At 44.7% G+C, this 20,504-nt stretch overlaps 1 protein-coding gene across 1 annotated transcript in view; it reads right to left on the bottom strand.

Annotated features, from left to right (window-relative positions):
* The window catches only part of LOC119173488 (beta-1,3-galactosyltransferase 5), a 162,552-nt gene that overhangs the window by 95,970 nt on the left and 46,078 nt on the right, over window positions 1-20,504 (bottom strand). The gene's annotated exons all lie outside the window — the stretch shown is intronic.

Genomic DNA, 20,504 nt, shown 5'->3' with positions numbered 1-20,504 from the left:
GCTGGTGTTGATCCTGTTTTCTACACCCGAGTAGCTTGCCTTAGCAGGGACAAAACTTACTTGAAGAATTTCAGGCATCAAAGAATGACCGACTAAAAAGAAGCCCGAAAAAAGCTGAGGTCGACTAAGCACTTTCCCGGTGCAGTCGTGGCAGTTAAGAAAAGTCCCACCTATAAGCCTGGTGGCTTTTAGTAACTCGCAACCTTCTAATGATATATATAACGGCTTGGAAAGCTGTTTTTTTTCTCTCTTGTTTTTCTCGTTGTTTTTTGTTGTTTTTTATTTGTTAGTTTTTATTTTCTGCAGCACGCAAGGTTATAACTTTTTAATGAATCAATATTTTTCCACGATACTTCTCGGGCCTCGTTTTGAAAGAGTAATCTATGTATGCAATGAATTAGAATGATGAAAAAACATGAATAACTTTTGATGTTCTTGGGCTTCGACTGAAATGTAATCACATGAAATTACCCAATTTTAGGTTTTTCAAGTGTACTCTATTAAATATTGAAGACAGCGCAAATATTTTAGTTCATTGCGAAGCTTGCATGTACATATACTTTGCTGGCATGCCAATTTTCGTGTTGTATCTCATGATCGGCACTTATGACCCTTCACGTACTGGACAAAGTTTGGATATTATCATTATTTGAATTGAGGTTAGTTTAAATTTTTTTAGCCTAACATAATTTACATATTTTTTAAACAGCTGTTTTTTTCATCAAGCAATCACTTACCAAAAATGACTATTCTATAGCAACCAATTTATGAACTTAATCTAAAAAAAAAGGTTTACTAAAAGGTGGCAACATACCCTAACCACCAAACCAAAGTTACTGAAATCGGTTTTCTACATTCACCCGGGACTAGTGCATGGCATCGCCACGGTTTCGCGTACCGTGAGCATAAGGGAACCGCGGTTACGTTAACTGCAGTTTAGGCTGCCTGTGTGACGAGGGCATAACAAGGTTAGAAGATGACTCGACGACGAAGGCTTTCTCTTTTCAGTATTGATCGTCCTCCAACACCATCCGATATCTTTTCTCATCTGACGTGGTTTTGCGCGGACACCATGACGGGAGGCACAGCGAGCCTTTCTGTACCTTCCCTGGTTTTGCGTTGCCTCCAGGATCTACCACCTGTGACCAGGCGATGGTGTGATGTAATGACGTGATTATGTTAGGTCATCTTAAGTTTGTAACATGACGCCCCGTTATTGTGATATGTGACGGCATCATGACGCCATATGGTGGCGCGATTGGTTAATGATCTTTTGCATCTCTCATGCTCGCACCGGCGGTCCATTTTCAACACTGGCATCTAACGGTTTCGGCTCAACATCTCTAAAGGTGAAGCTCTCGGCACATGGCCTCTGGCTTACTGCCGATGCCATGGTGACCTCTCCTTAGCCGACGTGACCTCTCCTTAGCTGTCTCCCTAATTCGGTGCTGACGGCACCAAATTAGGGAGACAGCTAAGGAGAGGTTACGTTTCTTAGATATTGAAGATCTGACAAGCGGTCCTGATAAGATTTTCTACCCCACGTACATTTTTTTTTCTTAAAGGTACCAAGTTTCAAGTCTGTAATCTACAACTCTAATCACCTTCGATCGAAGTTAGTGCAGTAATGACTTTTAGAAAAGATAATTGTTTCTCGCTCAACACACTACACAATTTACGCATTCTTCCGGGCATTTTCACTCAGCTGTTACAGAAAAAAGAAGCAAATACGCAGCCGCGTGTTGTCTAGGATTCATCCGAAATCGAACTCGGCAAAAGAAAGGCCCGACTTACGATGAGATACACAGGCTCCAATAATGAAACAACTAAAAGGAATCGTAAACAGCTCAACAACGCAGCACACTAATGGGCAAAACTTTCCAAAACTCATCAGCCTTGTTGGTCAGCCTTGCTAGAAACGATTAAATTTCGCGCCGGGTAATAAGGCGGTCCAAGCGTCCTAATAGGATCTCGGTGCGAGATAATTTGAAAGCCTCTTCCGTTATTTTGTTCTCGTGCTGCCACTAATTACCAGCTACGATATCTTGTTTCGGGGCTGGAAACTGAACAGGCAGGGAAGCGAAGTACACCAAACTTGCCTGCGCCAATGTGATGTCATTTTATGCGTGCTTTAAGTACATCGCAGTTAGCAACAGAACAACGGAAGTAGCAATGGGTGCTTTCCGAGGGCCACTTGCTCACTTGCTTTGAGGTAACAGAGAAAATCCGCGATTGCAGTACAGAATATACGGATCCCCGAATTTCGATATGTGGGGTTTAACGTCCCAAAACCACTATATGATTATGAGAGACGCCGTAGTGGAGGGCTCCGGAAATTTAGACCACCTGGGGTTCTTTAACGTGCACCCAAATCTGAGCACACGGGCCTACAACATTTCCGCCTCCATCGGAAATGCAGCCGCCGCAGCCAGGATTTGAACCCGCGCCCTGCGGGTCAGCATCCGAGTACCTTAGCCACTAGACCACCGCGGCGGGGCCCCGAATTTTCGAATGTCGCAAGTGCACTGTTTGTCCCACCACAACAATGAATCATTTCGAAGCGCTGAGCCAGTCTAAGAATTGATGAGTCATTCAAATGAGAAGCTAACAAGATACAGATTACACTATATATATGCATAGCAACAAGAAGTGAAACTGGATTTGAGTATAATTCAGTAAAAAAAAAACGTTGGTGATCCCCCTACATAACGCGGAAGTGAAACGTGTCTTCGCAGAGGTGGTTAATTGTGGATTGCTTGAGCAACAGCAACAAATCACCAAGTCACGTTAGGAATGCCCAGCAGCTGGAAACATGTAACGCACATATATTTCGTCATTTTATTTGCTTACACAGATAAACAAGGACAACGAGAAAAAAAGAACAAAGCAACCTGGCAACTGTCACCTAGAGGGGCACACTTTAAGCAGAAAGCATGCACGAAGTCGGTATACACAGGTCGAGCGCAGACTAACAACTGCCACTGCTCGGGATTTCAAGCGCGCTGTTCTAACAAACAAGACGCACTAAACAAGTGCGCAAGTATACGCAGTACAAGCGCGAACAACTGTCACAATTCTTCCTGAGCCGTGTGTCAGCAGTGTGCTCCTTTCATAAACGCAGCTGTGGCAGCGTGAAAAGTAACCTCCATCCTGTCACAACTTATGAGTCTGATAGGCTCACTTGCAGGAGAGACCACGCTCTGTGGAGGCGGTGCTTAGTGGAGGCGACGATCTTTACAGCGCGCCCAACGCGAGCCCCTCGCGCATCTCACCGTTGTGTACGAAAACGGGCTGAAGTTTTAAAGCTTTGAGGACTGACAAACGGGTGTGGGGTGTGTATAAAGGGATTGCCGTTAGCACTCCACACAACGTGCGCTTTGTGGCGTAGTGGTTAGTGCCACGCGCTAAGGCTGATGGTTCGATTCGGTGCAACAGACGCTTGAATTCTGTTTTTTTTAATAATCGCTTAGTATATAGTTTTTAACGTCAATTCCACGACGGAAGTACGTCAGCGCAGCCATGGTGGACTCTGACATAAAACACTTTCGTGATAAAAATTGATTTCATTTATTTTTTTGTAATATGCAGTTGAAGCCCAAACGCAGTTAATTTGTTCCGTACTGATGGGAACACTCGTGCACTGCTGTTCCCAGTGAGATAAAATTACTCAAGTTAATAAAATTGATATCGACGTAACTCAGTTGAAACTAAAATAAACCTAATGAATCTAGAACAACCAGTAAAATCGTCCTACCTCTTTCACTGAGAAATTAAAAGTAGTTACGCTTTTTTCTGAGAATGATTCATGAGAATACAGGTACTAGCCAGCTCAAGAAAATAAGGCACCTTCGCACTAGTGGCGTCAAGCCTGAAGGAAATGCGAAGCTGGGCACCCTTTTTTATTTCTCTTGAGTTTTCGTTCTCTTTCTTCATCTCTGTCTTTCTTTTTCTGCTTTCTGTTTCTGTTCTTCCTTTATCTCTTCCTTTCTAAATATTCTTCTTGTTTCTGTTTCTTGCTCTTTAATTTTTTTTCGTACCCCCCTTCTTTCTCTTTCTATTTCGTGCTTGCTTGTTCTTCGTTTTTTTATTTTAATCGTGGTTTTGCTTTCGTTAAGCTAAGCGTACATTTTTTGTGTTGATGACAGTAAGTGGTCATCAAGGCACCAGAAGAAGAGGAGGAAGAAGATTTCTTCGAGGTTTGAGAGTGTTCTTTCCTTTTTTCACATTGTACCAAATTATTCCACCAAATCAAATGAAATTAATCCTATATCCTTAGCCTGGATAACCTAAAGGTATTGACTTGCATTAACCACCGGCTTCTTGGCCAATCCCCCTTAGTGGGTGAGAGCCACAAAAGAAAGGATTAAGCAAGCAAGCAAGCAAGCAAGCAAGTGTTCCCGTTGTGATAAACATGGCAGGTTTTGCCAAGCGACGCCGAAAGCACATGACAGCATACGCCAGTCTGGCCACTCTAAAGTGCTTCGCACTATAAATTTTAAAACAACAATGAAATGAAGAGGTCACCCCCTCGGCAAGACGACTTAATTGGGTGCATTCATATTAGCATAGAACTGATTGCGTGGCATGTATACATACATAAATCAACGATGCCATGAAATCGTCATGCTAGCGCACGCACGGTGGCAATAGGATAATAAATAACTGTTGAAAAAAAAACAGAGTATATCATTCATGTTAGTGTTATTGGGGTTGAGCCTTTTACGACGCATAGGCCACTTGCGAAAGGCCGCTCTGGTGTGATAAGTAAAGCACATGCCCTATCTAAGCTCCTCTATGCACACCTTGCCCCGCCGCGGTGGTCTAGTGGCTAAGGTACTCGGCTGCTGACCCGCAGGTCGCGGGTTCAAATCCCGGCTGCGGCGGCTGCATTTCCGATGGAGGCGGAAATGTCGAGGCCCGTGTGCTCAGATTTGGGTGCACGTTAAAGAACCCCAGGTGGTCAAAATTTCCGGAGCCCTCCACTACGGCGTCTCTCATAATCATATGGTGGTTTTGGGACGTTAAACCCCACAAATCAATCAATCATCTATGCACACCTTGGTACGGGTTCACATAAGGCGTATAGTGAAATTACTACCTGTCATGAGCTAACAAGACATAACACATTATTATGCACAATGTTCACATGTAAGCGACTGGAGTGCAGCAGTCGTGCAGGTGTTAACGTGTGTTCCATCTTGAAGAGTCTCTTGCAAACTTTCTAACGGCACAGAATTTCGCATGCGACTAAGTTCCCGCCATCTTTCCGAACGAAATTATGGTTTTGAGATGATGCAGCGACTCCTCTTCGTTACTACAGGCGGGATTGCCAGCTTTAGCTTCTACCATAAAACAACAATCTCTCACAAAGAACAAAGCTGGCTAAATGACAGGATGTGCAAACGTGGTCAAAAGAAAGAAGCGAAGACACGATAAGGCGTTTTCAGTTTCTCGACTTTCTTCTTACGCCCGTGTTTGCATGCCTTGTCCTTTAGAATGAATAAGTACAAACTATAGCTCGGCTTCATGTTATTCAAAGCCTCCCAGAAACTCACGTTCTCAAGAAGACTCAAACGCAATAAAGAAAATTATAAATCATAGCACAAGTGCTATCTTTCGACAGAAGCTTGCAGCGTTTCAACTCCATTGTTGATTTAAGGCCGTATGAAGAAACGAAGTTTTGAAGATGATGCATGGTAGCAAACCAGCGCTTAGGTGCGTACAAAAACACGTGGCGTGCATATGCACCAGGAAGAAATTTTTTCGACCGACTTTCACGTGACGTCATGGACACACAACATGCATGGCTCCAACATCACACGCCAAGGCGGTATATTCATGCAGCAATCAACCCGCTTCATTGTGATCACGACGGTAATGGGATGTTATTTGGGCTTCTGTGCATGAATAACAAAGGAACCTGCATGTAGTTCTTGATGCCACTAATGTCAGGAAGTTCACGTCTATACCCGGTTGGTTCTTTAATGTGGTGGTTTCAGCGCAAACCATCTAAATAGAGTCAGGCCGTGTGTCTGTCGGAAACACTGCAACGTACGCTTAAAACAACGGCTCTGGCAAATGCGTGCCCGGTTTCATTAAATATTTAGAGCTGGTGTGAAATGGTCGAGCATTAGTGCGGGACTTCTGCGCTAAGCCTCGAGGATCGACGCCAGCGGAGAAGGAGCGGTGATTGATCAGAGTGTGCGCGGCGAGGGCTTCCTTTAAAGTCTTCGGTCAGGGAGAGTGCCTTGCGTTCACACTGACTTCTCGAGAGCATGAATAATTTATCACACACAAACACACACGTATATATATATATATATATATATATATATATATATATATATATATATATATATATATATATATATATGCTGCGCACAGTTTCCAGTGCTTTATGAGACAGCAGAATGCACATTACGACATAGCTCTTTCACGTTCCATAAGCTCAGTCTTATCATAAATTATCTCTGCACATCGGAGCTTCATTTTAAATGCAGAGCATTTCTTAGTCGCACGAAGTCGCGTATCCGGTGTCGGTGACGTCGTCCACACCCCAACTGCGCATGCTCGCGTCTAGAGCCAAGTGTCACTCCTTTCCCCCTCTCTCGTCTCGCAAGGCTGATAAAGGCAGCATCTGCTAGTGAAAAAAAAAAAACTGCTCGCGCTGCACAACCGTTGGCTGGTACTGGACTGCGCGTTCGGAATTCAGTCAAAGGTGGCTTTACATGGCCTTCGCTAGACACCAGTATGATTCCCGGCTGCGGCGGCTGCATTTCCGATGGAGGCGGAAATGTTGGAGGCCCGTGTGCTCAGATTTGGGTGCACGTTAAAGAACCCCAGGTGGTCGAAATTTCCGGAGCCCTCCACTACGGCGTCTCTCATAATCAAATGGTGGTTTTGGGACGTTAAACCCCACAAATCAATCAATTGGACACCAGTATGTGTGATGAAATCGCGAGTACTTTTAGGTAGTAGTGGGGTGCAACCCAACATCCGCGTCCCACCACTCCTTGAAAACGACGCTTCTCCTTCATTCAATAAGTAGGAATGATAACAACAAAATAACAATTAGGCATTCCTGAACCATAAAAAATTAAACATTCACGTGATACCTTCACCGCTCCGCGAAGCATTTACTCGAGTGCCCCCAGTGGAAAGATGCAGGTATTATTTTTTTTAAATACACATAACGTCTGTGGTATTCCGTTCTTTCATCTTTCTTCCAGCTGCATTGTGGTACCAAATCGAAGAATAATGGCTCCAGAGCTTCTTTGACAGATCGTGGACGTAATGATTTAGTGCACGTATTTCCAAAACAGTATCAAGCTCGATATATACGTAGGGAAAAAGTTTAACAAACTGGCGATAGAGAAGGGTATTGGGAGTGGACAGGTGAGCCAGCTGCAGCGGGCGATGCGGCAAGCGTGCTGTGGGGAGGGAGAGAGTGACGTCAGCGAGCACCTGAAAGAGAAGTGCGTGAGGGGTGCGTGACGTCAACACACAGCTGCGAGTTGACTAACTTGGTACCGCTCCAACACCTACGACGAAGAGAACGCATTGCGGTGTGTTCGTACGGACGTACGTACAGCGTTGCACACGTGAGTCAAAGATATTCCTTGCATCTATTTGCATCTGGAAGATAAAAACTTGTGCGTTAAGGTAAGCCCAAAAAGACTATGTTGTCTTTAAAAGAAAAGGCGTGTAATTCATGACGAGGACAGAGCACATATGAAACATGTGGGCGAAGAAGCTCTTGACGCTAGATTTATTGCCCTCTATCAGCGCTGGAACGCATGTATACATTGATATGTGGGTTTAAACACCGCAAATCCACCATACGTATATGAAAGAGGCCGTAGTGAAAGGATCCGGAAATGCCAACCACCTGGGGTTCTTTAACGTGTACCCAAATCTGAGCACATGGACCTACAGCATTTTCACCGCCATAAAAAGTGCAGTCGCCGCAGCTGGGATTCAATCCCGTGACTTTCGTGTCAGTAGCCGAGTACCTTAGCTACTAAACCCCCGTGGCTGTTCGCTGAATCACAAGGAAGAGAAGGCAACGTAACCGTGGTTCTAACGCATCCAGCGTCGCTGAGTTACACGTACAGCATTTCCGAGGGAGACCTCAGCAAGGGAGAAAACACAGCACAGGAGCTCGCATGTTCTGCACGCGAGTGCAATGCGGCAGTAGAGCACGTTCTCGGAGAGCCATGCAAGGGGCCACCCTCTGAGTGCCTTCATGGTGGTGGCTAGCAGGGTGTTCATACCAGCAGGCAAGGATGTAAATCACTTTAGCATCAGCAGTGCGGCATAGATCATGCGAAGACATTTGCCTATTTTGTTATCATAACGGGCATGTTCCCCAGAACAATTCGCGAGTGGAACAAACGATTTGAACACTACCGCTGTTACCTCACATAAAATATTTGCTTTCTTTCTGCAGAATTTGTATTGTAAGTAGTCCTCGTGATCTCCTGTGTGGTATTTCCTTGTTTGTTTTTCGTACTAAGTATGTTTTGCTATTTTACTTTCTTTTGTCATATTCAGCTACTTGTAGCTGTACATTTAGTGAATTACATGCTTCTGGTTGGCTATGTTAGCACTGTCCTCCCCCAGCCCACTGTAATTCCAAAGGGCGCTTTGGGTATTGAAATAAAAAATAATAACAAATAAATATCTAAATGAATAAATTTGGGAAACGCCATCGAGGGGAATTTCAGTGGCTGTCAAGTCACTGCGGTGTGATAGGCAACGAACGTGCCGATTATGACACTCGGCCAGCTTTTTAGGGGCAAAGTTCCTTAGGACCGAGCATTTTATTCTATCATGGTCATGGTATAGAACCATTGCCATAGCCGATGCATATGCAAGACACCACATCAGGTTTTACGATAGACTTCGACATAGACGTAGGCTAGTCATAATTTATGAGATCGCTGTTTCTGGCGAAGATAACCTGTCGATAATAATATATAGTGTCACTAAGAGACGATTTGTGCAAAATAAAATTGTTCATTTAGCCGAACTTGTGGCCGGTAAACAGAAAGTCGTCTCACAGCGATACACACTGCAGCTGATAGCGGCAAACACTGCGCCCGCTGTCATTGTTTTCTAGTCTCTTCATCTGGGATAGCTTGCAGCTCTCCCATTGTGGAGTACATCGTACTCTAAATCATCGAACACTGACAAGCGGTGAAGTGCGCTGGCATTTATGCATGTGCCGTCGAATATACCAGCGTTATCGCGAGCGGCCACGTATGTTCCAGAATAATCTGTAATGTTCGCGTAGTGCACGCAATCTTAACGAGATGATCTCCTACTATCCTGAAGCTTCTTGAATACTACCGGCACGGTTTGCGCTGGGAATTAACGTGTAATGGGGCGATAACAAGACTTGAGAAAGGAATGTGGCATTTTATGACCGGTATAATCAGGCGCCAGGAATTTGGAATTACCCCCTCTAAAAAAGTCATCGTCCCGATGTTTTAACAAGCGGTGATACTACAATAAATAGCAAAAGTGTAAAGATTAAGTACGAGTAATAAATACAAAAACAAAAATACATTACTCAGGTTCATTAACGCACCTAAAATGGCCTGAGGTGCACGACATGGACGACTTCAGGTCATGCACGGCACCATTGTGAAATCCTAATGCCATTAGGGCCAACCTCGCAGTCGAGTGAGCTGAGACGGGGAACTACCCTGTACCGTCCGAAGTACCATAGCAGAACTATTTTGGAGAGTTCACATTGGCGTGTAGGCGTCCACAACCAAACACAATCACTGGGCTAGTATTCCACGAAGCGTCGTCGAAGACAGTAACGGCAACATTCGGTCGTTGGTTGGTTCTTGATGCGGAGCCAAATGATCTTCCGGGCTTCTTCGGTGCGCTGAAGGTAGATGGTGACATCGAAGTTTTCTTCAGCAGCGACGTTGGGCAGCATGGCGTCGAGCGTCGTTGCCGGGTTCCTTCGTAGACCAACTCGTATGACGTCGTCTCCTCCACGGCAGTGTGGTATGCGAAGGTCGCGTACGAAAGGATGGTGTCCCACGTCCAGTGTTCAACGTCGACGTATACACGGCCAGCATGTCGGCGATCGTCTTATTCAGACGATTACCATTGGTTTGTGGGTGGTACGCTGTTTTCCAGCGGTAGCTTGTGTAGCTGTATCTCAGGAGCACTTGAGTCAGGTCATCAGTAAACACCGTACATCTGTCGGTGATGAGAACCTCTGAGACAACTTGTCAAAGAACGGTTTTCTCAACGAATATCTTGGCTACCACGGTGGCACTGCTTTTGGGCACAGCTTTTGTGTCGGCGTAGTGGGGGAGGTAGTCAGTAGCTACAGCGATTCATTTATTTTCGCAAGTTGAAGTGGAGAGCGGTCCTAGGAAGCCCATCCCGAACCACTTGAACGGTTTCCGGGGATTGTCTATTGGCTGCAGGGAGCCTGCTGGTGTTTTGGGTGGTGTCTTTATTCACTGACGTTCCCGGAACATCCTGAAGTAGCAAGAAACGTCGGCAGCAAGACGCGGACAGTAGTACTTTCCCTGCACTCTTGCAAGCGTGCGGGAAAGTGCGAGGTGTCCAACCGCCAGGTTGTCGGTTAGGGTTTGAAGAAATACGAATATTCCAGCGTTATCGAAAGCGGCCACGTAGGTTCGAGAATAGCCTGTAATGTTCGCGATGGGTGCGTCATATTTACAAAATGATCTACGACAGTTCTGAAGCTTCTCAAACACTGCAGGCACGGTTTATGCAGAAAATTATTCACAGTGTAACAGGGCGATAACAAAACTTGAGGAAGGAATGTGGCAATATTGATGAGATGATCTCGGCTGCATTGTGTCTAGATGTGGAGGCTTCTCAAGGAAACCTGCAACATGAAGGCACATGTCGAGCACTATATGCTCCAATGCATTACCCCTATTAACATAACTAAGATGGCAGGTTCTTGGATTCACTTTTGAGGCATATCTTTACACACGTCAATTTTATTTACACTTTCTGTTACTTAATTTTTATTACATGGGTCAACGCTCGGGTAATGCACGGTTAGTCACCGATACGACACCCAGAGCTCCATGCACTCGTCATGATTCAATTCATGGAGATGCAAAGATTTTTTCACAAGTTCTGATTCCATGCTTCGAATGATAACACAGGTCAAATATCTCATAAAAGTGAAGAGACTAATGCTTTTTGACATGATAGCTTTAAGGTACCAGTGTCGGAAAAATACTGTGTTGTCGGTGTCTGCATTGCTTGCGCAAGCAAAAATCGATCAATGAGAATAATGCAAGATGTTTAAAGGAATCATTTCAGTTGAATGTGCACATAAACTTTGTTCCCGGCTCACCATAAGAACTTTCCGCGCCGTAGCACTCACAGAACTTGCAGTGACATAACGTACCACTGTGGGTATTTGTAGATCACCTACGACCATCTTCAGCAGATTTCACTATTTGTAATAAAAAAAACCAAAAGAAAACTTCAACGCCTAACTGAGCTCACAGAAGCTGATTGCGAAGGTAAACCCTCTTCATACGTAGCCCATCAAGTGGTCATCAAAGGGCCACTAAAACACCGTCTAGCCGTATCAAGCAAAATACAAACGCTGAGTAAAGTTTCACTGTGAAGACGTGCGTGCACGCAAGGTGCCCGTCACGCCAGGCCAGATGGTTTCGGCTGCACAGAACACTGCTATGAAAGGTTTGGTCGCCGGTCTTCCTTCAGGGACGGAAATAGCCAGTGCACCATCTGAAAACTTGGAAGCGGGCACGCTATAGTTCGTGGGGAACTGCATGCCGCCTCTTTGGGGCTTAACGCGTTTGTTCGAGTATAACCGTGGACCTCTCGGTTAGATTGAGATATTTATGAGATGATCTAACTGTACGTCGCAAGTGTTTACATTATACCAGACGAAAATGTGCACTGCTGGCACTCTATGGACAGGATCGACACGTTCAGGGTAAGAAGTGCAACATGCATATCAAACTGCTTAATATTTGTTTTCTTGCTTGGTTCCTGTCTGTATCACATTATTGCGAGATTGTCATTATGAGACCGAACAATAAATAGACGTCTGTCGTTGACCACATGCATGTCCCAGGTGCCAAGAGTCTTAAAGTGCATCGCCACACTGTGACTTCTCTTAGCATGCTCTTTTTCCCGGACGCTTGCTTCCTCCACCTACACGTCGACACTGTCGGTCCTCTTCCTCCATGCGGCAGCAATCGCAGCCAGTTAACCTTCTCTGCCAAGTTCAAGAGACGATCTGAAGTGATGCCTATTTAAAACGTAACTATGGAGTCCACAGCCTAAGCACTCGTCGCTCTGTAGATTAGCCGCTACGGCGTCCCTTCCACCATTACAGCTGGCCGTGGTCGCCAGTGCGACTTCACATACTTACCAATCTATCGTGGCTTCTCGGTTTCAACCACTTCAAAAATACCTCGTGCGACTCTATTGCTAATGAAATCATGGAATATTTTCATCGCCAATTGACGGCGTCACTCATGGCTTCCACTTTTCCATCATCATAGACCAAACACATTCCCTTCGTTATGCTTGGCATTCGCACGTTTCTTCATAGCGACTCTTCCGTAAGCACCACTGAACTGATAATAATAGTACTTTTCATTCTGGCATGTTACAATTACATGCCACCGAGATCAGGCAAAAGGAAACAGACGTAATTGTTTCCTGACTAGGCCTATATCTCAGTACGTGAACAAAAACAAGGACAGCAGTGAGTTAAGTGAAAATATCCAGTGCAGCACAATTCAAAAACATCACTGCAGATAATTCAAAATCAATATATACATAGAGCAGACAATATATGTAACTATACACCTGAAACACAGTGGAGTACAATAAGAGAACAGAAGTTGACATTGGAAGTGGTAAATCACAAATGCACGTACATAAAAATCGAGAAAAAAAGCGCCTTAATCTGGATGAAAGAGCAATCTTACTTTCTTTTTAAAATGTTATACAGATATGCTTATCTGTGATTACTCAACAACAGAAGGAAAACTGTTGCACATGTCTACTATTGGACGGTCAAGTAAGTGCGTGCCATAATTTGTCCTAGATCTAGTTGAAAAAAGTGACGTCTTATGCAAGTTATATTCGATTTCCCGAGTGAGGTACATATTGCTGAATGACGAAAAACCTTGTTTTATGCGTCTATAAATAAAATCAATCAGTTTAACTTCGTAGCATGCAGTGAATCACAATACACGAAAAACAGAAAATAAATTGCTGTGACTATCTAGTCTTCTTGTTAATAGTTTCAATGCTTTCTGTTACATTGCGATCAATTTTTGTGCATCAGTCTTCTTACAAATGCCTCAAACTAAGTTGCAGTATGTGAGGTGCGAATGAACGAGTAAAAAGTATAGCTGCTTTGCCACTGAATGTGGAAGGAGATGGTTAATACGGCTTAGAACACCTATAGATCGAGCCATTTTTATTTTTACATGACTGACGCGATCAGACGAGCTTATGTCATTGCAGAAAAGTACGCCCAGAACCTTACAACAACTATTGCATGCTATTTCTGAATTACCAAAATAGAGCTTTAGGTTGTTTTTTTTTCCTTTGTTTTTTAGCATTGAATAGAATGAAATTGTTTTTTACGTTTAATCTCAGTTTATTTACTCTCAGCCATTCCTCTAATTTTTCAAGCCAGCTACTCGCTCTCTGCTCAAGTTCTTTTAGGCTGGAGCCAGACAAAAAAGTTGTTCGTGTCGTCTGCATATAGAATGTTGTTCGAAGATGAAAGAATGTTTACATCATATATGCACACAGTGAATAAGAGATGTCGTAATATTGATCCCTGTGGTACACCATGTTTTGTTGTTCCGTAGCTAGAGCATCATTGTGTAGCTTTGTGTATTGTTGTCGTCCAGTCAAGCAGTTCTCCATAAGAATTTTAGCAATGCCACAAATTCCATGAATTCCTAATTTTTCTAGCGGTATATCATGTTGAACTGAATCGAACACTTTGATGAAGTAAAAAAATATACCGATAGTAAAGTGCTTAAGTTCAATGTTTCAAATTAATACATTTTTATATAAAGCAATGTGGTCTCACTCAATTTTCCCGGGTTGAAAACCGTATTGGTGATTACTTATCACATTATTTGCGGAAAGGTAGCTAAAAAAACGTTTGTGTAGTAATTCTTTCAGCAAGATGAGAAAAAATTGGCACAACTGAAATTGGCGGGTAATTGTCGAATTCTGCTTTCTTCCCACCTTTAAAGACACCAGTAACACCAGCTATTTTTAATATATCTGGGAACACACCAGTTTTCAGCCTGTGATTGAGTTTATAAGTGAATGGTTCTATGAAGCGACCAATGGAATTCCTAACTGGCAATAGTTAGAAGTCAACATCACCAAGAGCACAAGGATTTTATAGAGAACCTATAATGGTTGCAATTTCAGCTTTTGTTGTTGGAGTCAAAAACATCGAGCCATAGTTTGATGTGTGAATATATGACGTAAGGAAGGTATTATTACGTAAGAGTGTTGAGGCTACATATTTACCCACTGGCAAGAAATGTTCATTGAATTTGTTGGCTAACGCAATGCCGTTATAAATAATGCCCCCAATTAGCATTTTGACGGGTGTTGTGTTAGCTTTGCTACCAGCTAGATTTTTTTATTCCTTCCCACATCTGCTTAGAATTGTTACCTATGTTTGAAAACTTTTCTGTAAAATAACAAATTCGCCTTTTTTAGATCAGCGTTTAGCACAATGCGAAACTTTTTGTACTCGGCTAATATATGAGGACTTTTTGTTTTGAGAAATTCGGAGGACATCAAATTTATTTATTCTCATAAAAATAGCCTCGTTTATTCAATTTTTTCGTGCTTTTCTGTGTTTTCTAATTGCCACATCTGGAAAAGTGACATTGTAATGCCTAATGACCTTCCCAATGAAATTATCATACGCTTAATTTGGGTCGGTTGCACTCTAGACGTCGGTCCAATTAGTTGTTTTCAATAACTCAGAGAAAACAGTGATATTATTGGAATCATTGGTTCTGCGTAAGTAATTGATTGATTGATTTATGGGGTTTAACGTGCCAAAACCACCATTTGATTATGAGAGACGCCGTAGTGGAGGGCTCCGGAAATTTTGACCACCTGGGGTTCTTTAACGTGCACCCAAATCTGAGCACATGGGCCTAAAACGTTTCCGCCTCCATCGGAAATGCAGCCGCCACAACCGGGATTTGATCCCACGACCTGCGGGTCAGCAGCCGAGTACCTTAGTCACTAGACCACCGCGGCGGGGGAGTTTGCGTAAGTAGATAGGCGAAGATTGTTCTTTAATTAAAGAGACAAATACAAAGAACGGCAAGTAATTGCTTACACGAGATGAAAACACAAGAAAAAACTGTCTCAAGAAAAGTTTGTGTAGCGAAAATCTATTATTATTGCTGTTGATTTCTTGACTCGTGTTGAGGACTCAATCGTAATCGTACAGCCATACAGTAACATCATTTTATAAATGGCCACTTGAATTGGAGATCTAAACATAACATCACTATTGCAATCGCCCAGTGAAATAACATGCCATTTATTTGAATTCGCATTTTCTCAACATGCCGCGATAAAGTGACCTCCGCGGCTGTGGTCTAGTGGCTAAGGTACATGGCCGTTGACCCGCAGGTCGCGGGATCGAATCCCGGCTGCGGTGGCTGCATTTCCGAGCCAGTGAACTGAATGATGTCTTCCACCTAGTGGAACTACGTTTCGGTAAAAGCAAGTCAATCAAAAGTGTGATTTATCTCCTTTATTTCAGCCTCGACTTCCTCTGATTTGTTTCTCAAGCTTTTCACATTTAAGTGATAAAAGGATTTGGAACCACTCGCCGTGTTGCTGGTGAATTCTTCTGTGACTCACCAACGGTACCTGTAGACGTTTCCGACTTACCATACCATCTACGTAACGCTATGTTTACCGTGGTTCCTCCTTGACAATGACGAACATCCCGCAATGTGTATGTCAGTCCCGACCTACAGCACGGCACGCATGTTTTTGTGTGACACTCTGCCACGCAACGTTCCTTGCGGCTCCCGTAAGAGGATGGTTCGTTTGTGGTCATTGACGTGACCGCACACCTAAACACTTTCACTTGCTCATCCACGGCTGGGAAGATACAGTTCCTGCCGACTGTCTACCGACACATCAACAACGACCCATCTTACAATGACCTCGGACTGCCATGCTTGCCGCATGCATTTCATGACTGAACAGCCTGCTTCTGGTCACCTGTAATATAGCCGCGACTTCCTTTTTAAAAGGGGGGCCGTGTAGAGCACCATTGCGAGCTACAAGAATCCCACCAGGAGAACACAAGGACAATGCAAGAAGCACGAGATGGTCGCGCCTGTTCTTGTTAGTGTCTGCCAAAATGATTTCAGATTAAATACAATTGGTTAGTTATAACGAAGGATGTTTACAAATCATTTTATACATCCTTCGTTACAGCCTAAGAGCAAGAGCGCCGCCTTCAAAGCTGCGGCTCACCTGCCATTCATATCTGCGAGAGTGTCAACCTACGTGGTTTCCGTTGCAAACAAAAGTACTTTTTCACTGCAAACATGAATATTACGCGTAATAATAATTAAATATTCGAGAGAAAAGGATGCAGGACGGTGTGCGTCACCACTTTGAGGGCCCACGTGTTTAAGCTTATATAACAGAGGGACGTCGCTCACAAGCTCGGCACCCAAAAATCACAACCGATCGCCTCAATAGGACATTATCAAAAAAAAAAAAACGCCACGTATGCCTGCCGCAGCCTTTCGAGGCCTTCTCTAAACACTCATTGCGTAACTGCTGCAAGCACACTTGCTTGATGCCCATTGCGGCATTTATAATCAAAACTTTAGAGTGGTAGGCCGGCAATCGCTGTGCTATTTTTCGTCCTTATTCTGAGAAGCGTGTTAGCCGTTAAAATATTGCGAGGAATTTTGTGCCAAGTCTTAATGCAGTGGCTGACGACGATGAAGAATTATGCCTAAACTGGGTATGCGGCACAGTCAATAGCTGAACAAAAACAAGATTTTGTAATAGGTTCGAGCATTTGACGACCCACTCGTTACGCTATTCGCATTGTGGGACGACTGCTTGTTCTTTCGTTGTTTTAAAAGACTTTATGAGTCGTATTAACGCGATTACTTTCCTGACATCAAACCTGCCTAAGGCAACTTTGCCAGCAATCCCAAGCACCGGCGTATCTCAGTGGTAGAATACTGGGATGGCACCCAGCAGACCCGCGTTTGAGCCCTACTGTGTCATTGGTAATATATTTTTTTTTTTGCTGATTTCACGCGATGTGGCTACGGGCACCAGCGGCGGCGGCGGCGGACAAATACGGCGCAGCGCGAGAACCGAATTATGATTTTATAACAGCCTTTGCTGTAATTATTTAGCGAGAACGCATGTAATCTTGGAGCATGTATCGTGTCTCATGGAAACTAGACAGCTTTAGTTTAGCGCGCAACGCCTAAGAAACACAGCGCGTCGCGCGTTGGCTACGTAACGGGAGAGGCTATCGCGCACAGCCATACGCAACAACCAAAATGTGGCGTGTGCTTCGGCGTAAACCGCCTTGAATTTGAGTGCTGTGCTGTGCCATCTATAGGCGAAAAAATGAACTGCAGCGATAGACGCGACCTTTCTTTGCAGCAGCCATGCCGTCGACGCTCGCATCCATCCCGAACTCACGATACAGCCGCCAGTTGGGTACGCAACGACCGCATATATATAGCGGGCACAATGTAAGCGCCAAGATTTATAGAGTGTGCATCCCCTGCGCGCGCAAACGCACGCATCTCTCTTATCCGCGCATGCGCAGTCTTGCTCTCTCTCGCCCGTAGCGTGCGCTAAACATGTGAAGAAGAAACAAAAGAGTGTTCAGGCAAACGCTCATTCGATGAAACGGTGTAGGTGAAGGGACAACGAAAACAAGATGGTTAACCTTAAGCAAATTCCGCACAGGCGATAAGAGATGTGATATGTTTACATGAAAACATGCGTCATGTCAGGACGCGCATGTCAAAGTTTTGCACGTGGTCGGAAAAGTGGAAATAAACCATTGGCACTTTTGCCTATAATATAAAATTCATTTTATTAAAATGAGCATGATTTTTCTTTTTTCTCTATATATCCCGGCCTAACATTTATCGTGACGCGGTCATTTATCATTGCGAGCGAGAAGCACAGTTTCATTGGATCAATATTTTATCAACTGACAGCCTTATTGCGAGCGCCGTAATAAAGGACAAAAAGCTGCTACTTGGAGCAAACGTCTAAATGTCGTCGAAGCTACTCCGAGAAATACAGTGCACTTGAGCACAGTTCTAGTTTCGCAGCAATATCCCTCAATGCGTGAAAGCTCTTTATTTTTAAGATTACTTCTCAAAAACTAATAAAAAGTTCACCGTGCATCTTTAGCGATGTTACGTCGAGGCAATACACTATCCGCTACGTGCTACAGTGCCTGCCAATGATGGCGACCCATTCTTTGACGCAACACCAAGCAAGCAGCCGAGCCGAAGAATATCAAAACCGAGGTAGACATATTCGGCAAGAGAGATCTAAGGGCAAAACCGCCACGTTCCATGGTGAAAAACTGCCGCGTCTAGCCAAGCATGAACAAAAGAAACAAAAAAATTGTAAGGGTTCTTAGCGCCCGTTTGCTCCTTCTCTAATGCGTGCGTGCGTGCTCCTCGCGCACCGAGAACGCGCGCTGGTTTCCTCATAGCGACGCCATATGGTGCTGCAGGTTCGAGGAGTATTTTGCTTCTGCACGGCTAGTGCCATTGGCCCTTCGGTCTTCGTCACAGTGGCTGCCCGGGGAATGCCTGCCCGAGACTAGCGCCACTCCTTCGTCTCCCCTTCAAGCCGACATACGCATGAAAGCGGGAGCAGTTATAGCCGGGACTAGTGACGGCAGCAGCAGAAGCAGCAAAGACACGGTGCTGGCGCCCGAATGCTGCGGAGCTATCGAGAACACATGTCGCCGGGGCCCCTATTTTCTTCGCATTTCTGCGGGCAGCGCCAAGCCGGCGGCTTCTTTTTCACTAGCGACGACGACCTCCCCTTTGGGGATCAAAGCTTCCTGAGCCTGTTCGTTCCCTTTGCCATGACTCCCTGTGTACCCTTTTGCGCTCTTCTTCTTTCCCTCTGCATCGCAGGCGAAAGGAGCGCCCCCGCTTCCCGTAAGGCGACGCGGCCGAGACCGTTTGGGCACTGCACTTTCTTGTTTTTTCCTTGACTCGCGCATTCTCTTGTTTCTAAGGGCAACGAGCGAAAAAAGAAAAGTTGTGGTGAACGCCGTAAACAGCCTGTACGCAAAAACAAAATAATTCGATACGTTAGGTCGTCAAGGGGGCGTTGGGGGCCAGCACCGGCTGATTCCTTATGAGGCCCTCGTCCGTGGCGTCGAAAGGGCGTACGTCATTGTTGTCTACGACGCCCGATGCGATCGGACCTGCAGACTCGGGGAACGACGCCACATTTTACGTTTATTTGTTACTTCACTCGCATCTTTCGTATCCTCGGATATCAGGCTGCACCCGCTGCTTTTGCTTTCTCCGTTCTGATGTTTTATATGAAGTTTCCGTGCAAACGCTTTTCTCCAAAGTTGCTACTTCTCTACGACGACGTCCCTCACTCTTTCGCCGCTCCCTGAGAAACGGGGAAACTGCTTTGGCTGAGCACTGCTCGTTACGAAAAATGCCGTGTCATCACGTTTGCATCCCGCGTCGCCTCACATCGTTGTTTGTGCTTACTCGCCCCGCTTCTATTTACCCCAGTGTTTTCTTTCTGGTGTTCTCAGGTTATGTAAAACGCACGCACACATTCACACACACACACACAAAAAAACGGTCAAACGAAGGAGAAGCGGAAATGTATTGCTTTCCTTTTCTTTCTTGCTCGGTAAAGCTCGAGCACACTCTGGGCCGATGGCGACAACAATTTTTTTTTCTATTGGATCCACTGCGGCGCTTGAAGAGCGGAAACCACCAAGAATAGCGTCTGTTGTGCGGCGGACGTGCACCGCCTGTAAATCGAGCTTGATCTCGGTGACAAGCAAAGATACGACGATGCCGGGGAGGCCAGTCACACACTACTATAAGTTAAGCCTAACATTTTTTCTTGTCTTTTTTTGTAACAGAAACCGGCACTCGACTCACTTGGAGTGCTTCCTGGCCTTGGGTAGCACGCCTAACTTCTAATTTAGGCTAAACAGCTCGAACTAACGGTAGTCACAAACATCACGAGTTGACGCATTCAGCTCGTATTCGCTGCATAACGGAAGCGCGGTGGAGCAGCGACATAAATTTGCAGAGTCGATCCAACGTGTTTCTTGTCGTAACGTGATTAGCAAGTCTCAAAGGATCAAAGGAAAGGTAATAATCTTTTGGGCATAGCCAAGAGAAGGACCATAAAGAAGCGACACAATT

Source organism: Rhipicephalus microplus, chromosome 5 (genome assembly GCF_043290135.1).
Source record: "Rhipicephalus microplus isolate Deutch F79 chromosome 5, USDA_Rmic, whole genome shotgun sequence".
Lineage (NCBI taxonomy): Eukaryota > Metazoa > Arthropoda > Arachnida > Ixodida > Ixodidae > Rhipicephalus > Rhipicephalus microplus.
Note: the sequence above shows the minus strand (reverse complement) of the source record. Positions and strands in the feature narration are given on the sequence as shown.